The sequence below is a fragment of the Pelodiscus sinensis genome, chromosome 3 (genome assembly GCF_052426305.1).
Source record: "Pelodiscus sinensis isolate ZL-2025 chromosome 3, ASM5242630v1, whole genome shotgun sequence".
Lineage (NCBI taxonomy): Eukaryota > Metazoa > Chordata > Testudines > Trionychidae > Pelodiscus > Pelodiscus sinensis.
Window position 1 is genome coordinate 118,109,399 of NC_143054.1, and position 18,483 is coordinate 118,127,881.

General features: G+C 40.0%; 1 protein-coding gene across 4 annotated transcripts in view; it reads left to right on the forward strand.

Moving 5' to 3' along the window:
* Window positions 1-18,483, forward strand: part of PACRG (parkin coregulated) — a 485,180-nt gene that overhangs the window by 320,322 nt on the left and 146,375 nt on the right. The gene's annotated exons all lie outside the window — the stretch shown is intronic.

Here is an 18,483-nt window from a genome sequence, read left to right on the forward strand (position 1 = left end):
TGGCCACTTTTGTCTTTAAAAAAATACCACATGGTATATTAATTACACCATTCTCACAAAGCTGGACCAAACTGCAATCTGCAAAATACTTTCTACAGTCTTGTTCCTGTAGTAAACCTCTTGACTGTTCAATCACTTACTAAGTTATTGACTTTGAAGTTTTATGCTATTTACCTGCAGCAAAAATACTATGACTCTTAACTGGAGTCAAATGCCATCTATAATGTTTTCTTACTTGTTTTACTTACTCTATTTGAGAAATGCAAAAAATGTCTGTCCACAGACACTAATAGGTTTAGACATGGAAATACTGTAAGTAAAGTAATATCAGCAATTCACAGACACTTACCTTCCTTCCTCCCCCTTCCCACCCCCCCGCATCCCCCTTCTGTTCTGCAATGTGATTTGTCCTTTTCATATTTGTTCATTTTTTTAAATTGTATCCTTTGGTATATATGGTTGTGACTACTTTCTTCCACTATTTGATCTGAGGAAGTGGGTCTGGCCCACGAAAGCTCATCATCTAATAAACCATCTTGTTAGTCTTTAAAGTGCTACATTGTCCTGCATTTTGCTGTAAGTAAAGGACATTGAATTAAACAGTGAACGCATTCTAATAAGCTTTAGACCATGTACCATGTGTAAAGAGTGGAATGAAGGAGAGCCGTGGATTTCCGGGAGTTGTAAGACATAGGGTTGTGATAAAAGTCCACATTTAACCTCTGTGGAGCCCCATAAACTTTAGTTGGGTTACCGACACAAGGATCAAATTTAGTGTATCCAATTGCAGGATCTAGGGCCAAATACAACACATCAAAAGGAAATATATAATTTAAATGGTGAGTTATCTACTGTGCCCCATTTTCCAAAATTTAGCCTGAGGCAGGATGTGAGCAAGACTGTTTCCCCTGGTGCTGTGGTGTCAGATGAATGGTAGGGAAGGCTCATGTCTGCTGCTGGCACTACACAAACATAAAGATGTACACAACTGATTGGATCATACCTGCTATAAAAAACAAACAAGCAACCCAATAAAAATCAAACATATTTTCAACAATCGGTATGGTATCTTATTGTGTTAATTTGTATCTGATATCCAACTAAGCCTGAAACTTTATATTTGCTGTTCAGAAACCAAAACCAACATCCCCTGAAATTCGACCCTGGATTCATAATTCTAAACAGCCAAAAAGAATAGCACTAAACTCTATTTACTATGTTATGTTGTTGTTGCTCAGGTTGAATAAGGCAAGAGTAACAGTTCGTGACTATGTGAACGTTTTAGTTTTGTGCATTCCAGTTTTAATTAAATTATTTGTAAAAGGGTTTTTACACTGCATAACAACAAAAAATTGTAACTAAGCATAGAGATTCAGTCTCTGTACTTTGTTTTCCAACGGAGAGCTATGAAGAAACCAGGGACAATGAATTGTCACCATGCATAAAGCTAAGAGTTTGCCTTTCTTGTTAAATCTTGTTGCTTTAACAGCTGTGTAGATCAGGACAGGGTGGGGAGTGTTGTGCTGGAGAATAAAGCAGTGAAATAGTCTAACAGTTATGTATTTAACTAAAGCAGTGTTATAAAAAAAGAGAATGGACTGCTGTGAACAGGATAGATCATAGTTGTGTTTCAGGTTCCTAACATATGAAGTTATTCAAACTATTCAGCACTCATGTGCTTGGGTATGTCTACACTACAGCGATAATTTCAGGGGTGCCCCGCTTGCAAAGCAGTCCTGGCTTGGATTGCCCAGAGTACCCACACTGGGCACATCACAGCACTCGGCCATCAGACCGGCTGCACTTGCTGCAGGCTGCTATCTGGGGAGAGGGGGCAATTGGGGGGCTGCAGGAGAGGTTCCACCCCCAGAAGCCTGCAGAGCCAGCCCAGTCCTCCCCATCGGGGGCTCGTACCCCATTCCACCTTCACCTCCTTCCATTTACCCCTCCCTAGCCCCCCTTCCTGATGTACAAACTAAAGGACAATTGTGTTCAAAAATAGAATCTCTCTTTATTGAAAAAACTGGGGGAGACCAGGAAAAGGAGGTGGGAGAGGGGAAGAGAGAGGGTGGGAGAGGAGAGGGCAACTAAAATGATGAGGGGTTTGGAACAGGTCCCATATGAAGAGAGGCTAAAGAGACAGGGACTTTTCAGCTTCGAAAAGAGGAGAGGAGGGGGGATATGATAGAGATCTATAATAGCATGAGTGGAGTGGAGAGGGTGCATACAGAAAAGTTCTTCATTAGTTCCCATAATAGAAGGACTAGAGGACACCAAACGAAAGGAATGGGTAGCAGGCTTCAAACTAATAACAGAAAGTTGTTGTTCTTCACAAAGCAAATAGTTAACCTGTGGAACTCCTTGCTGCAGGAGGCTGTGAAGGCTAGAACTAGAACAGAGTTTAAAGAGAAGTGAGATCAATTCATGGAGGTTGGGTCCATGGAGTGGTATTAGCCAGGGAGTAGGAGTGGTGTCCCTGCCTGAAGTTTGTGGAAGGCTGGAGAGGGATGGCACGAGACAAATGGCTTGGTCACTGTCTTCGGTCCATCCCCTCCAGGGTCCTTAGGGTTGGCCACTGTCGGCAGACAGGCTACTGGGCTAGATGGACCTTTGGTCTGATCCAGTACAGCCATTCTAAGCTCAGAGCTCAGGGTCGGGGGTCTCAGTCGACCACCTTGATTTTCATGCCAACCTGCTCCTGGGTGGCCAGGCTGGCAGCTCTCCTGCCCTAGATGGCCGCTTTCCTGTGCCTAGTGCGGAGGTCATGGACGAGGTCCACGATGTCTGCACCGGACCAGGTGGGTGCCCACCTCTTGCGGTCCTGGGCAAGCTCCCAAGAGCCGCCAGTCTGGTCCCGGGAAGAGGCGGAGGGCTGGGGGGCATCGTGTGGCTGGCTCGATCCGTGCCAGGTGCAGGGTCTGCTGGCTGGGTGCTGGCAGGCTTGCACCTGGCACGGGCACCGTAGCCAGCCCGTGCCCCTTTACGGAGTCCGGGGCCAGGAGGGGGGCAGACGAGTTTCCCTGGTGTTGGCCAGAGTGGCCACCAGGGAAAGCTGGGGAGGGCTAGCCTCCCACTAGTTCGAATTAAGGGGCTACACACCCCTTAATTCGAACTAGTAAGTTCGAACTAGGCTTAGTCCTCGTACAATGAGGTTTACCTAGTTCGAACTAAGCGCTCCGCTAGTTCGAATTAAGTTCGAACTAGCGGAGCACTAGTGTAGCGCCTATCAAAGTTAATTCGAACTAACGTCTGTTAGTTCGAATTAACTTTGTAGTGTAGACATACCCTCAGTGTTTTGGGAAGGGTCCTTTTTCTCTCCATGGAGGACCCCTCTCTTTACTCATCCCATGTTTTTTTAGTGATGGGCAGGGAGAGTGTGTTTCCTTTCCCATGCACATTGTGGGGGACAAATAGTCAGAAAACTTTGCCAACTCTTTTCTTCCAGTATGTCAAGAGGGACTGGGGCACAGTGGAGGGAATGCGGACTCATCCAGGTTGCATTTTCCCTGACTATCCTCATAGATGAAAGTGAAGGAGTGGGAATGTATATTCTTCTCCTCACATTGCCTAAGTGGGGTTTTCTGCTAGACTTCTGTGCATTGAAGCCAGGAGGAAAAGGACACTGTTAGAGGGTGGGCTCCCCTTCCTTTTATGTTTCACTTTGCAAAAGGTCCTCACAAACTGCCATACGGTTTCAACAGCATGTGCTTTATTTATAATGTCCTATATGGGTCTGTGTCCACTCAGACAAATGTTATCCATTTCTATTTATTTTCTAGGCAGGAGATGAGGGGAAAAGATCTCACCACTCTGAGACCCTGGGCTTCTTTGCCCATCCTTCCAGCTTCTCCTTCTCCCTGTCACCCTTTTAACTGTCCTCCACTAACTAAGTGAATCCTCTTATTAATTGGTTAATCACCCGGTCCTTATTCAGTTATGTCCCCGGTTTGGCGCCTTCAGGGCAGCTTACAGAATATAGAATGATAAGTCAGCCTTAGAGTACTCCCATTTGTCACAGGTCTGTTGTTCTTTTTTGTCCCCATGCTGTTTCTCCAGGTGTATATTCATAAGAGAAAGTTCTAAATGAGCACTCAGATACGAGTAGGGACAGGCCTTCAAGCAAAAGGAGGAGGGCACTCACTCACAAGGACAGCACTTACTCATTTACTTAATTTAGCAAAAATTCTACTGCTGAATTGGTTGAGCACAACTCTGGATGTGAATGTGGTTTTGCAACCCCAACGTCAAATATAATATTTTGATATTTATCCAACAGCATTTGTTGGCACTCAAGATATTCTGGAAATATATAAAATACATCACCAATCTCTGCCCTACTCAGACATCATGCTAAAATACAAGATATCATGCACTGTTTTTCTGTAAATGTTTATTTTATTATTAGACTATTTGGCCAAATAAAAGACAAAAGAAGTAAGATTTTTCCCCAGGAGGATTATTTTGCTAGCATTAGCCTCAGTATACTAAACTTGTCACAAAGCGTTAAATGTTACAGTGGCACACATTTGACATTATGCTTTTTCAACACATCCATAAAATCTTATTTTCAGCTCTTCCTGATGCAGCCATGAATATTTTCTTTAGGCTGAAATTTTATTCTACCATATAAGTATTCAGTACACTTATTGTCAATTATAAGAATCAGGCATATAAGAATTATATGTTTTAAGATACAAAAGGACACAATTATAAGCCATTCAAAAATTTCAAATTAATTTTTACTGTACCTCAAGATCTTTATTTGCCGAAGTGACTTTTTGCAGGCTCTGTCTGCTGATGGTTGAATGTCTTTTGGTATTTGAAAACAAACTAAAAGCTACTGAAAATTTTAGTTATTTACTCTATCCAGTGCCTAGAAACTTAATTCTGATTACTACACATTGCTCTAATTTTTAAATAATTGGAGAATAAGAGTTTTCAGTGACTAAATGTGGTATCTGATTCAGCTGTTGGATCCTTAGCATGCAGTAGGCCTGATTCTGATTGCTAATTCTAATTCACACCAAGGCAAATTCTTTGGGGATTTATAATGGGACATAATAAGTGAGACTAGAATCAGGCCCAGCATCTCTGATAAGTTGGGGCTATATTGTTTCTATTCAAGAAAAATTCTGTGGAGAGTAAATAAAAAATCAGAGTTGGAGTGGGTAGTGGACCACTTTATGGCTCAGAGAGTACTTTTAAAGGTTGTAGAGAGGGCATGGATACAGTTTGCTGTTTCTCCTTCCCAGAGAAGTTTTGGAGAGACAAGGTGGGTGAAGTAAAATCTCCAGTTGAACCAATTTCTGCTGGTGTGAGAGACAAGACTTGAGCCACAGAGCTCTTCTTCAGGTCTGGGAAAGGTACTCCAAGCATAATGCTCAGAGTACCTTTCTTGTACTCAGGGAGGCCAACAAAATTGCCAGGCTTCTGGGAAAGGTGTAGTGGGTGAGGTTCTGTGCTCCCAGATATTCTCAATTTGCAGTGGGGGAGGTCGAGGTTGGATGTTAGGGAAAACTATTTTACTAGGAGGGTGGTGAAGCGCTGAACATAAGAATGTCCATACTGGGTCAGAACAAAGGTCCATCTAGCTCAGTATTCTTGTCTTAAATTATATTGTAACTAGTTTAGGACAGGGATTTTCTTTTGCTTTGTGGTTTATACAATGTATAACACAGTGGGACCCCAATCTGACTGGAGTCTCTGGGTGCTATTGTAATACAAATATAAGTAATAACACATATAATTTAAAAAACCAAGTAAAGAACTATACCCTGGTAAGGGACAAGTACAGCAGATTAAAAAGTTAACTTGCCATGTTTACTGTGAATATCAATATCTGCAGAGATAGAAATCTCAATCACAACTAAACTGTCAATATTAGTCTTCTAAAAAGCATTGGTAACATACTAATGCAAAAAGTTATATTAGTCTTGTACCACGGACATTGCTGCTAAAAGCTTCCTGAGTAGACTCCTGAAAGAATAAAATTTGATTGCAGTGTGCATATGTGTCAGTCCTAAAAGCTTATTATCTCTAGGTGAGCTGTTATGGTCTATTGTGTAGTTATTAACAAATTACAGCATCTGTACTGTAAGTATACTATGAGCAACTGAAAAAGAGTTACAATAGAAACAGAACCTTAACCTCTGTCCTAACTCTGAGGGCCTAGACAGTTCTCTGTGGAATTACTTTATAAGAAAAAAGAAAGAATTCACATCTAACTGCCTTGTTATCTTTCTTTCAGTGCTAAAATTATTTTGAACATTTATGGAAGTTCAAAGTAAATTTGAAGTACTCTTTTGTTCAGGTGAAGCAATTATAATCACAGACATAATACAAAATACACGTGACTTCTTATATCATATCTAGTTTTACTGATGCTGCTTTGCTTGCTTGCTTTTAATATTTCTCTCTGATGTACATAATGAGACCCAATGGTTATTCTTCCAGGTCATGAAAAGAAATGTAATGACAATGACATAGGCCTATTATGAACCTTATAGCACCACTTGAATCTCTTTTTCACTTAAATATGGCATATTTTTATTATGCTTATTTCTGTCTTCTCTTTTTTTCCCCCTTGTTTTTTGAGGGGTGGGAGGAAGGGAAAAAGACACATACTATAACATCTGTTTTGTTTTTTGGATCATGAAATTTTTGCTGTGCATCTCCTCTTTTAAATTCTTTCATAGATCTGTAAGATGTCTTAGATAAATACAGTTTAAGAACAAGAAGAATAAAATGTGTGCTGTTGTGACAGCACTAAAGAGAAATAAGACTAAAGAGAATAAAAAAGAATCTTCAAAGCTTGATATAAACTATAATTGTGCACAAAGTCACATATATAACAGAATGAACATTAGAAGCAGAAGTTTGTTTGATAAGAGTTAGACAATTACACACAGAATATTTCTTTTATATAATGTAGTCAGGTAAATGAAAGTTTCATTGATCTACTTTAACAACTATTATATGCTGTCAAACCAAAGCAGTCTAATGGCTGTGCTACATCAATTCATTATAAAGCAAAAATGTTTTCATGCCATCAATTTATGTTATTCAGTAGTGATCAATAACAACATGTGAAAAACTCTGTAGATTAAACTATATACAGTATTTTGGAAACAAAACAGAACAAAAATAGCAATATTCAGAGAGGGACAGGTTTTAAAAACAATAATTTAAACTAAATCCTCAACATTATATATGTAGACTTATAACTTACTCCATGCATTTTGGTCGCATTTCAAAAGCTTCTTCAGGCAGATTCCTATTTTTTCCTTTAAAACACTTTGCGCATTTGATCTATGGTACTTTATAATTTAAAGTAGTAATAATTATAATTTCTTTAAAGCTACCATCACTGAACTCCCACTTGTATTTCCAGGATGAGAAGGAATGGAAAATCCCCAGACGTTTAACATTTTGACTTTCTGAGGCCCTGTTAGTTAAGCCTGATACACACATCCCACCTCACATTTATGCATGACTAGATGATCCCCCTGCACTAGGGTGATACTTCAATGGGCAGCTTCACTAATTTAGGACCACATTTGACTGATACAAAACAGCTGCGGGCTGAAGACTGGTTTTGGTGGGCTTCCAACACACACTGTCTAATACTGTAGCTAAATTTTTAAAAACTCAGTGTAACCTTCTATCAACCTTATCTTACATAGGGTACATCTAGACTACCGCGTTTTGTCGACAGAAGTTTTGTCGACAGTATATGTCGACAAAACTTCTGTCGACAAAGAGCGTCCAGACACATTGAGTTCTGTCGACAAAGCAAGCTGCAGAACTCTGTCGACAGAAGGTGTTATGCCTCGTAAAATGAGGTATACCAGCGTCGACAAAACTGCTGAGTTCTGTCGACGTTATGTCGACAGAACTCAGCGGTAGTGTAGACGCTGGTATAGTTTTATCGACAAAAGTCCACTTTTGTCGACAAAACTCAGTAGTCTAGACACACCCTTAATGAGCCTGACATCTCCCTCTCACCCACCCCCATTCATCCAATCCTTAATCATAGGAAACATGACCCAGGATACCTGAGGTAACTGAACTGTTAGGTGAGGTATTAAACTACTGGAACAACTATGGTGGAGATGCATGCTTACTCTAGATTGCACAGAACATGTATTCCATGCAGTAGGCGGAAGAGTCAGGACTTCAAAGGAATACTAAATCACAGAAGCAATAAATTGTGCCTACAGGTGGTCAGTACTCTATGCATATGGAGTAAAAGTATTTCCAGAATTGTTTATGAATTTAGAAAGCGGCAATGTTCTTCAAAGTCCTCATGCTCATTACGGAAGGCAGCAAGTTATCAATGCATATGAATGAATATGCTCTGAAGAAAAACCTCATGCCCAGGCCAGTACTCCTGTGAAGGAGCAGGAGTAACGGCTGCTGATGGGGACACCCTCTGAGTTTCATTTAGTGGGTCTTTACTAGACTCGCTAAATTCAATTCCGGAAGATCGATATCAGTAGTGTTGATCTTCCCCTTAGTGAATACATGGCCTTAGACAATATGCTTTATGTAATGGTATCGTTTCCAGTCATTTCAAAGAATAGTTCTGTTTCATTACTTTTCTAGGCTAAATGATTTACAGGTCTCTGTAAAGCTAAGCAGAGTAACCATTCTTTCAATGAATATTGTAAAATACATATTGAAAAGTTCACATTTATTTCTCATTTTTCATATCTGTGCTTCAGCAGATGTCCAGTTTAGAAATGCTGGCTACAGGTCACAGTCTTCAGTAATTTAATTCCGAGCCATAGCAACATCTCACATAGGAGTATTTTTCTTTTCTAGAAACATAAAAAGCAGGACCAGAAAAAAAAACAGTAATCTTGTCTGACCCCCTGAATTTTTCAGAACTACTTAATACTTCTATCCAACATATTCTTGTATATGTGTAGTGATGGTGGCTCATCCATTTCTGTCAGTTGTCAACTCTGCTGCGAGTTGGTCTTACTTGCTGGATGTTGTTTCAAACTAAATATTTTCTTTATTATATTCTAATTAGAGAACGTAATCTGTGTTGAGATGATAAATGGTATTTTAAATGTTAGTTTATTTAGTAAACTTTTCCAAATATTTATAATCAAAAGCTGTAAATACATTCTAACATGTATAAAGAGGTATAGATTATACCTAATTCTAATATAGATTAAAATTGCTAGATAATTTCAAATTGCTATCTGATTTCTTAGCTAAAAATATCATATTAACCTTTGTAAGTTAAAATTGACTCTGCAGTGATCAAATAGATGTTAACACTTACTTTTGATATGTTAATAACATAATTAATTTGCAATCTTTAATGTCTGACAAATGAAAATGTAAGGTTCACCAAGTCAAAGAACATGCACTGTAACCAGGATGTTATGCGGAGCTACATTAGCAACAACTTAGATGTGCTGATGCTGAGCATCACCACACCTAACTTCTAGGTACCATGAAAGTCCCTGGGATTCACAATGATTGAGTTTGACACCTAGGCTTGCTATACAATGAATGGAGAGAGATGGGAGCCTCAGAATGAGATTCACAAAAAACACCATGGTAGGTCTCTCCCAGCCTAAACTAGTCAATGGGAAATGCCAATCTGAGATGTGTGTTCCAAATCCTGCCCCTCTGTTGGTACTTAAATCCAGACTGCAGAGAGACGCCCATCTCTGTGCTTCTCAGCTACACACTTTCTCTTGGGTTTAGGCACTTACACTATTTTTGCAAAAAGCCAGGGAAAGGGAGCAACTCACTCAGAAACTTCAGGCCAGTGCTTAAAGTACTCATCTTGGATGTGGACATCCCATGGTGCAGCTACTTTCTCTGCTTGATGAGGTAATGGACTCTGAACTGGGACTAGCCACCTCTCAGATGAACCACTTATCTACGGGCTATACTTACACGGGGTGCCTTTGGTCTCTCCTATTGAAATGTTCCAATTAAAAAATTCACTGGAGCAGGGAACTGGATTTTAGGTGTCTCACCTTTCAGGTGAGTGCTCAAACTGCCAGGTAACAGAGTTATTTGCATGCTTTCTTGTTCTCTCTTTCTGCCTCAGTGTTTCTTTCATTATATCCACAAACACCACAATATCCCATTAGTCACCAGTTAAGACACATTCATGGAAGGTGGCAGGTCCTAATTCAAATTCCCTCTCCTAATTAGCAAGAACTTAAGTAGAACTTTCCTACATCCTAGGTGAGTGTCTTCTGACCTAGTAGGCTAAAAATTACAAGGGAGCCCAGAAGTCTTTGGTAAGCTTGTCTTTTGGAGCTCAATCCAAGAGGCAAGTTCTTAGTCACACTTATCTGATTGGACCTCACAGGTGAATTAGGTGGAGGAATGTCTATCTTCTCTTCATTTGTGAATCACTCTGAGGCTTAGAAGTTGAGATATCTTGTGTGCATGTTAGAGACAGAAGCAAAAACATTTAAGGAACTTTTACAGCAAACGTTTAGGCACCAACAGCATTTGGTGTCAGCCAATGGACAATTTGTGAATCCCTTTGGGACCTGACTCTGAGATTTAGGTGGCTAAAATGGTAGTCCTTTTATCAATCTAGCTATTTTTTTATGCTGTGTTGCCCCAAGCAAAGGAATATTGAAAAATGCTTAAAGCACATGGTTAAAAACTAGCACTTCTAAATTTTGTTCCCAGAATGACACCTGACTTGCTGTGTGACACTCAGCAAATCACATCATCTTTGGCTTCATGTTATCATTGTTTGTAAAATGAATTGAATAGCTGTGGTACCTCACAGATATATTGTGAGCCTTAGTTAATATTTGATGTGGTCATAAATCAGAATTCTTATAAAGTTCCAGATATGTCAGGGAGGGATCAGAGAGGGCTGTTTTCTTGTGCAGGGTTCTGGGTTGTCCTCATATCAAATTTTGTATATTTTTTTTCCGTAGGACTTGTACACTTAAGTCTCCGAGGGTACGTCTAAACTACATGGCTCCGTCAACGGACCCATGTAGATTTGTTTTTTTGGCAAAGGCAAATGAAGCCGCGCTTTAAATGATTGCGGCTTCATTTAAATTTACATGGCAGCCGCGCTGAGCCGACAAACAGCTGATTAGCTGTTTGTCGGCTCAGCGCGATAGTCTGGACACTCCCCTGCCGACATCAAAGCCCTTTGTCAGCAGTCCCGGTAAACCTCATCCCACGAGGAATAACGGGGCTGCTGACAAAGGACTTTGATGTCGGCAGGGGAGCGTCCAGACTAGCGCGCTGAGCCAGCTGATCAGCTGTTTGTCGGCTCAGCGCGGCTGCCATGTAAATTTAAATGAAGCCGCGATCATTTAAATCGCGGCTTCATTTGCCTTTGCCTATCTGTCTAATCTACATGGCTCCATCGACGGAGCCCTGTAGTTTAGACACACCCTGAGGCTGTTTTGAAAACCATTTGTAGGTTCCAAAATATGACATTAAGAGCCTAAAGGTTAGTCTTCCTTATTTTAAATGACCATTATCATTATGATAAGAAATTATTCCTTTTGAATGGTATCTCAGTTCTGTGCTTTTTCACAAGAGCAGAATTGCATATACACAGTATTTCACTTGGACTGACACTATTCATTTCTTTTAGCACTACATGTAGAAGACAGGTTAAATAATTCACGTGATATTTATTGTGTACATAATTCTCCACATCTCAGATATGTTTGCAAACAAATATGGTACAATATGAGCGGACATATGTTTTCAATCTCACTATGCTTATTAAGGTGACATTTTTATTTTAAATATGCATCTGAAAATTGTGTTCATGTTTTATTCTAAGTGGGTTATATTTATTTATCACACATTTTTAATTAGGATTCTATTCTGGGGAGAATATTTCTGTGAAAGTCAATGCAAAGTTGCCAAAATCACAGAAATTGGCTCCGCACCTGGCTGTCAGTTTTTATATACAAACAGAAAACAGGGAAATGGGACAGAGACAATTTTGAAGGAAAGAGAATTTCCCTGTCTGAACTACATGACCATTCCATGCACAATATTGTCCTTTTCCCTTGAGATTTTTTCTCATCCACCAGGAAAACAGTAGACTAATGCCCCATGCAAGAGTCTGATGCTTTTTAGTTGTACATTCCATATGAATTAAAAATCCAAAATGGTCAGAGGATGCAGGTGGCCTGTCATATTATCTTCACCTCAGCTGAGGAAACAATTGTTTGTTTTCTGGCAACTACCCTTCCCTGTTAAAAATTTGCATCTTATCTGCAGTTTGAACTTTGCTGGCTACCATTTCAGTTGTTGAGTTTTGTTATACCTTTATCTGCTAGATTAAAAAGCCTCAAAACATCAGATCTCTTCCTCCTTAGTATGCCCTTATAGGCCACAATTAATTTGCCCCTTATCCTCCTCTTCAAAAATCTAAATTAAGTACTCAAAAACTAGGAAATGACAAAGCTAAGGTTTCAACCTGATAAGAGACAGAGTTGTAGGCTGGCATGTGCAATGGTCTGAGCAGAAGGTCAGAACCAGTCAGTGCTTGAAGTCCAGAACTAAGGGTCAAGAGGGCTGAGGATTGGAACTGAGTTATCTGAAGTCAGACACAGGGCTGTTCCAATGCAGGAGCTTGGCTAGTATAGAATTGGAATAAGGTCTGGATCAGGACAGGAGCAAGGTAAGGGGTAAGGTAAGCACAGGAGGCTGAAAATCTATAGACTTGTGCATAGGGCAGCTAATGCTCTACTATTGCTGCTAGACTTACAAATCTAGATGCTGATCCTGTAGCTGGCCAGGCACTGCTGATTAATCAGGCAATTTCAGGGTAGTGCAACTGAGCTATTTCTTTCCCAGTAATGAAGTTATCAGGGAAACATGCCAGTACCTGGTCTTAGCTGGTTTAACTCCTGACAGTACTCTCATCCCTGCTTTTGAGGGTACATTCCTGGGGCTCCGGGAATGTTTCTCTGAGTAGAAAAGTGTGCAGGAGGTCCAGGGCATGAACGTATGCCATGGGTTCCCATGATCATTCCTCTGGGCTATATCCTTCCCAGGCTATTAAATATTGGAGTTCTTCCAAATTCGGTGGGAGTCAAGAACTTGCCAGAACATGTATTTTTCTTGTCTATGAATGATTATTGGCAGGGGGAGCAGAGGAATGGTGTAAAACAGAAAGGTATTCTCAACATATAGTTTTAAAAGGGAAACATGAAACACAAGGTGAACCTTAAGAGATTCTGGTAGCTGCAGTCAGAATGTTACAGAATGAATCTTTTATGTGATCTGTAAGGTTCCAAGTACTGGTGTTCCAGCTTCACTGAGGGATGTGCTGATTTACAGTTTTGGGCAGACATGAAACTGGGAGCCAACTGGCATTACCAGTAAGCGTATGATTTATATTCTGCCTTAGCTTCTTCTCATTTTCTTCTGAGCTCTTGGTGCTCCTTATGGAGGTGAGCAAAAAGGCAGACAGTGGCAGGTACAGGCCCACTGACATGGGGGGGCAAAGAGGGCAACTGTACAGAGGCCTGGTGATTCACAAGAGCCCTGGGCTCCTAGCTGTTGCCACCACTACTGCAGCAGTACCCAGAACCCCGAGCTCTTTAAATCACCAGTGGAGCCTTGGCTGTGCCATCTGGGTGGTGCTGAAGGGCTGGCAAGGGGAGGCAAGTCCCCAGCCTTGCCCCTTCCACTCAAAGCCCTGCCTCTTCTGGAAGCTTGAAGGCAGCCTCCCCACCTACCCAGGGGTCTGGCAATTCTGTCGTCCCTCCCCACCATTGCCAATTACTGACAAGTTGGTGGGAATCTCATGGTGAAAATGAAGGTATAATCCAGGGGTTCCCAACCTTTTTTGGTCCCCGTACCCTCTTGGCTTTTAGTAAACCTTCCCGTACCCCCTATTCAATATGGAAGGAAAAAAATTCTAGACTCTAGAATCCACAACTTTTTTCACTAACACTACTACTTTTGGAATATTTCAGTGAGGATAATCTAGTTATCCACCAAATATTCCCCATACCCCCTTGACAAGCTTCTTGTACCCCCGAGGGGTATACCTACCCCAGGTTGGGAACCCCTGGTATAAGCTATAGTTAGCAAAGAAAACGGGGACATTTGCTAGATGGAGGCAAGAGTGACATTGTTTTAAGCAAATTCGCCATTGAGGTCAGGAGCAGCTGTCATGGTGACAGTTTAGGAAGGAATGCAGATACTGTTCAAGGACCTGATTGATTGGTTGTGTTTAGGTGATAAACAGTGGAGCCAAGGTTTTGATAACTGGGAGACGTAGAAATTCCTACCAGAAACCAGACATGACCTGGGATCCATAGTCTCACACTACACTAATTGATAAACAACAAAATGTTATCCACAAAAAAGGCTATCTGTCTGCTAGGTAATGGGGAAGGCATGACATGGAACAGAATGATCAGTTGTTGTTAGACTGATCACAATACAAAGTGTAGTAATCCTCTGGGAGGATGGCAGTTCCATAATAAATTCTGCAGAAATGGTGAATCAAAGCCAAGATAGAGTGCACAAGTGTTGGAGGAGGTCAAATGGTCTCATATGTGGAGCAGCACAAAGACTGCAGGACTTCATGGAAGCCATTATGGAAGAGCATAAAGCCACTGCCAGTAACTTCTAGATAGCAGGTCCTGGGTTCTGGAGGAACCAAATTGTCATACCAGAGAAGCATTGTGCAGAGTTTTAGGACCTGAAGCCTTGATGTGCTTTCAGGCACACACATGTGCTCCTTGTGATACAGAATCCCATCTTAGAACATGAAGGTCAAGATAGCTGGGTTGCCAATGATCTGAGAGGCTAGGACACCAAAGAGATCACTGGGCAGCAGAGAATGGATCACAGGTTTCAAGTTACAGACTGCCATACCAAAAACAAAATTTGAGGCTTTGAGGATTGTGAATGGGGCCTTGTTGCCAAGTTTACAATGTTCAATTTTTTTAGAGAGGCGTGCTCCCTCCATGAAATTAGAGGTATCTGCCTCCATTGTAAATGGTCTGGCCAGGTCCAGATGGATCAAGATGGGGGCCACAACCAATTACCTTTTGTATGTGATTTGAAGGAATCCTGTATTTCTGGGGACCAGACAAAATGGGATCCCATCTTTCAAAGGGGCACTCAGAGGAACAACCAAACCAGAAAACCCTATAATTAACTGCCTGTAGAAACTGGCAAAGTCCAAGAAGCATTGTATCTCATGAATTTCATTTGGTGCCACACAACCCATGATGGTCACCACCTTATGGGAGATAATATAACAGAGTAATTCCATTGTGTCCTAATAACATGTGCATGTCTCTGGCTTTGCATTCATGCGCTTCTGGCAAAGTCTTTCAAGGATATTAAATATACATTGATTGTCAACTGCTTGGTCCTCTGAAAAAATAAGAATGTTATCCAGGGAAATAATTATGACTGTCTTAGAAGATGCCATTTATCATATGCTGAGAGGTTGTTAGGGCATTGCACAGACCGTTGGGACAAATATTCAAAGTAACCATACTGGTGCAGAAGGCAGCATACCACTCTATCTCCTTATTGCACATGCATGAGATTATAGGCCCCATACAGGTCTAGTTTTGAGAAAATTCAAGCAAAGTGCAGACTATATAAAAGTTTGTTGTTGAGGGAGGAGACAGAGGTTCTAAATATTCAACTTACTAAATGCCCGATAATCAATACAGGGCCTCAAGGGGCCATTCTTCTTAAGACAGAAAACTGGGGCTCCTACTGGAGATATGGACAGATAGATAAAACCCGAATGTAGGTTTTCTTGCAGGTAGGTATGAAGAGCTGCATCAAAATCAACAGATTAGGAAGTCAGAATAGATGATCTAATGATCCCTTCCGGCTTCAAATTATGTGAATTAAAAACAGCTTGAAATTTATGTATCAATCGGCTTTGGAATAATGAAGTATCATAGAAATTTAGGGAATGTCCAATACATTAAGATTACCTTTTTAAAAACCCCATATATCTCCTAAGTGGCTTGACCAGAAAAAACAGCATCTAGTCATAATATAGATGTTTGTGGGAGATCTGCCTTAAAAATATGGATAGCTTTCAATTCAGAAAATCTTACTGAGCTCTCAGATTTTCTTAAATCATTGATGATTACCTAGTTGGATGATGATGATGACACTTTACACTAAAAAACTTGCAAATAAACATTGAAATCTTGTGACTATATGTAGTTTCTACACAATATGGCAAGCAGTGTTTTCATTTACAGTAAAATGATAAAATGAGCAGTGAGTGCTAATTTTAGCTGCAAGTATTCAAGAATGTTCTTTAAATGTTGCTTCTCATTTATCCCTTTACTGAATTTTTTCAATAGGACAATTTATCTCAACTAATGTTGAGAGTAGCTTGACAGAACCAGCAAATGCACAAAATGATGAGTACCCTTAATCACACAAGGCAACTGATATCAATGTGGCCAAGTTTCTGCCACATTTTATTTTTGCACACAGTTGAACTTGAGAATGACTCTAATATTTATGAGAGTATTTAGGAAAAGAACAAAGAAATTGCAGTTAGACTGGTCACAATATATCTTGCCGTTTCTAGTAAACACTCTGTTTCATGCTTCACCCTTCTAGTTGACAGAATTCTGGAGCATATTAAATATAAGTAGCTACACAATATTAATAGGATGTTGTGAAATTCAGTGTTAATTAAGAATCATAGTATTGTCTAAAATCTATTGTTTAGAATACAAGAAGGAAAGCCATTAGAGAAACAATTAAGATAATTAACTTTTTTTTAACTGTCAATAACTCAACAAGTGTGTCTGCAGCCAGGAAAAAGGGAAATTCTGAAGATATTGTTTCACAGTAATATGCTAAAAATACTGGTTTATAAAAATAATTATGAGTAAAGACAAGATAGTACAAGAATATACAGTATTCATGCTCTCCTAGCTTTTTTTTCTTTAGAAAATACCCATTTTTTATTTGATGCCTGGAATGGATCACTCTTTCAGCTCAGACAAATAGTCATAATTACCATTAAGTGTGTTCTTTCTGAAAAATCTTTCAGATGAATGTGTTTGATTCATAAGTATACAAGCTCATTTTACGACAGCTATTTTTCTGTAACTTCTAAATTAGCTAGTTGGAGGATATGCTTAAAATGGAAAAAGCATAGCAAATACTGTAAAATATGTACAGTTTTCTTCTCACAACAATTATTTACTTTAGATGTGGCTTATTTTCTATTCATAAATTTTTGTCTTTTGCACTTTCCATGACTAGTGTAATTATTTTTAAACATATGCATAACACACTGTTTAGAATTTCATTGTTCTTTGATTAAGGTTCTGTTGCCCCCCTCAGATAAGGCTGTTGCACTATTTGTTGACCAATCATTATTTCTTTACAGTGAACTTGCTCTAGTATAAAGGTTATTGGGGCAGATTGTCAGGTCATATGAGTCAGGCTGGAGCCAGAAGAAATTACATGCAATTTTTCATTGAAGAGGCTGATCTATAGAACAAATAGATTTGGCAATTAGTGTTAAGCCAAATAAGGCTTCTTTCAGTTAAAATGTTACAAGACACAAGGGCTTTTTGGAGCTTCTCTTTGTCTTTGTACTAAAGTGAGTCCAGTAATATATTTTACTTGAAAGAGGGATGGTGACGTTTATGGTTTGCAACCTCACCTGTCTAAAAGTGCTGTGCTTTGGCCCTGAACAAGCACTTTCCCATACTTAAAATTAAGCACATGCTTAAGTGTTTTAATTGCTTTCCTAAATTGGGGCCAAAGTGCTCAGTCAGCATCTTGCAGTATTAGGCTTTCTAGAAGCTATTACATCCAACTGAGATCAGCTGCATTTTCCCATGACTGGGTTCCTCAGCAATTCCTTTAGGAACTGTAAGCATCTGTTGACATTTTTCCTGGTAGTTTTAGCTATTCCCTACAAACATTAGTAAGGATCAAAAAACCATGTCACAAGCAGTGACAAAGGAACATCTACAACTGCTTATTTTGGTATGCTCTAGAAAAGTGGTAATATAACATGAGAGCATTGGATGTCTAAATTTCACATGGATGTTGCTATATAATATTAAGGCTATTACTTCGATATAAGTAATACCTTGTTGTCTAGATCTTGTTCCTAAATTGTAAAAATAACAGTCCTGTATTTAGAGATCTTTGGAAATTCCAATTCCTATATAACTTTTGTTAGAAATCAAATTATTTTAAAATAGAAACGTTCCACGAGGCATACAGATAGTTTGGAATAGGAAGCCTAGTCCGAACTATCTAGTTCGTGCCGCGTGTAGCCGCGGTCACGGAGTCCGCACTAGCGGACATTTAAAAATGGCGGCGCCCGGCAACATGCAAATGAAGCCCGGGAAATTCAAATCCCGGGCTTCATTTGCAAGTTCATATGACTACATTAACCACCCTAGTTCGAACTAGGGTGGTAGTGTAGACATACCCTTAACCACCCTAGTTCGAACTAGGGTGGTAGTGTAG